Genomic DNA, 2,223 nt, shown 5'->3' on the forward strand with positions numbered 1-2,223 from the left:
ATTTATTTAGTGCAAGCAAGTAACAGAGAGGTGGATGGTGGGCGTGCAAGACACAGGTCCACATCCTGAGTCCTGCATGTGGTTAGGTTTAGGAAATAAGAGGTTAGGGTAACATTGTGTTAAATTTCAATACACTAAACCTGTCTTCAGACATTTTCAGTGTTTAACCAAGACCGTGATCTTTCCCTTACCTTAGCCACACACTGTGGGTGCCTGAACATCACCATAAAGGTGTTTGATAACGATGTGGCTGCTATGAGCAGATGCTGCATTGCCAGAGCAAATATTGTAGGAAAACAAATGAAATACTTTGTGTAGTTTATTAATATCTTCAGTATCAACATGCCAATTAAAATAAAATTAAACTTTGTAAAATGGCAAGCCATGATGATGTTTATATTATATTTATATTATTAAGTACAAGAAAATAAGTGAATGCCAAATTCTGCACACTGAGCTCTTTTCTTTATGGCCTTTTTGGTAATAGATTAAAACACAGTACAGCCTAAGATAAGAACTGTTCTTGTTTTGCACTTTTACACAGGAAGGCCAAAAAGAAGAAGATAGTTCTGCAGCAGGTTTTCTGACTCTTCTCTTTCCTCGCTCCACCTCGTTTCTTCTGTCTTTTATCTCATTTATCCTCCCTTCACAAGTATTGTTGACTTGTCTGTGTTTCTTTATTGAAGGCAATTAACGTATGTAACATCTGCATCATATCTACCATGAAGATGCTGGCTGTGTCTGCACTTGATTGCCCCGTAATAGCTCTGGCCAGAGCTGATGGTGCGTGTTAATGCCAATGCTTTGAGTTGTTTTGTGTACATTTTGTACACATGCAAGTGCTGATCCCAGTGCTAATCTATGGTTTGTACACATCCAATTAATATAGTATGGAGACAAAACATGTGGGAGACACTGGACTATACTGTAAATCCACATTTGGTATAAGATGACCAGTAATTTACAGAGATGCATGTCCTTTCTTTTTTTTTTCTTAAGCAGGGACTCTGCTGACCAACAAGTCAACATCTTGCCGCTGGCCGCTGTTTCCAATATGTCCCAGCCACCCTGACCATAGAGATTCCTTGTGTAACGCAGAGGCATGAAGTACCTGTCAAAATTAGGAACACTGGTGAACGTGTGTTCGTGATTATGACTTGTCTGTCTGTGTCATCAGTCTCCTATATAACCTGAAGGCTCTATATTTCTCCACATGCATTACCGCTGCAATGCTACTTATGGAATGAAGCTACATGTGACATAAGCCAGAGATGAATTGTCTCTTTGTTTGTTTACTGAATGTGTAATGCTTTTAGCACAATCTTGTATTGTGTTATCTTTTTAATTCTTTATGCACCAATAAAGGCTTAAGCACTCAAAACAAGCTTCTTATATGTTTTTTTTAAATCTGTGTCAAATCTGCACTTTTGAGTTAGGCAATATGTCAAGATACAGATCAATATGTATTTTACTGTCTAAACATTTTACCGTTACAACATTCAGACTTCACAAAGAACTTCCCATTTACAACACCATGTCAGGGGCCATTTCGTTTTGCCCAACAGTGCCTGCTTAATTTGAGCAAAATGGAACATCCTCCTTTTATAGATGCTCAATATGTTGTACAAGTCTTAGACCTTTAAAAATATGCTTATTGCCACAAATGTCATTTTCCAAAGTGCTCAAAAATTGAGGTAGAATAACTTGTTTATAAACATTATATAAAATACAAAGGCAGGAAGAATTCTAAAAAGACTGATCAGATCATTTTATTTGACATGAAACAAATCTGTTCCCTTTTATGATTTATATTTCCTATAAAACAGAAATCCAAATAAATACAATACAGATTTGTTTGTCTACATTTCTCATGACAATCTGCCCTGATATAATGTTTGTATGTGTCCCTCATTGTTCTGGGAAGTTCTGCAGCTGCCAATAACATCCTGTCCTGAACTTGATGCTTTCACTCCGGGCCTCATTTCATTTATTTAGCTGACGCTTTTATCCAAAGCAACTTACTCTGGAGCAATTAGGGGTTAAGTGTCTTGCTCAGGGACACATTGATGTGTCACAGTGGATTCGAACCTGGCTCTGTCACACCAAAGGCATGTGTCTTATCCAGTGCGCCATCACCGACGTTTCAAGGCTGAGAAAAAGTTGACTGTTGACCAGAAACCTGCGTTGTTACAAGTGTGATGGATTAAGTATGAAACTAAATGA

The 2,223-nt window shown here is 37.8% G+C and overlaps 1 long non-coding RNA gene across 2 annotated transcripts; it reads left to right on the forward strand.

Annotated features, from left to right (window-relative positions):
* Window positions 1-543: 543 nt before the first annotated feature.
* On the forward strand, window positions 544-1,381 carry LOC123964328. 2 transcript variants are annotated; one of them, XR_006823410.1, is made up of 3 exons: window positions 544-578; window positions 687-783; window positions 1,000-1,381. It is a non-coding gene; the product is annotated as an uncharacterized LOC123964328 (long non-coding RNA). The 2 variants fall into 2 exon arrangements; XR_006823409.1 differs by having other exon boundaries at window positions 1,003-1,381.
* Window positions 1,382-2,223: the final 842 nt, after the last annotated feature.

Source organism: Micropterus dolomieu, unplaced genomic scaffold, assembly GCF_021292245.1.
Source record: "Micropterus dolomieu isolate WLL.071019.BEF.003 ecotype Adirondacks unplaced genomic scaffold, ASM2129224v1 contig_1772, whole genome shotgun sequence".
Lineage (NCBI taxonomy): Eukaryota > Metazoa > Chordata > Actinopteri > Centrarchiformes > Centrarchidae > Micropterus > Micropterus dolomieu.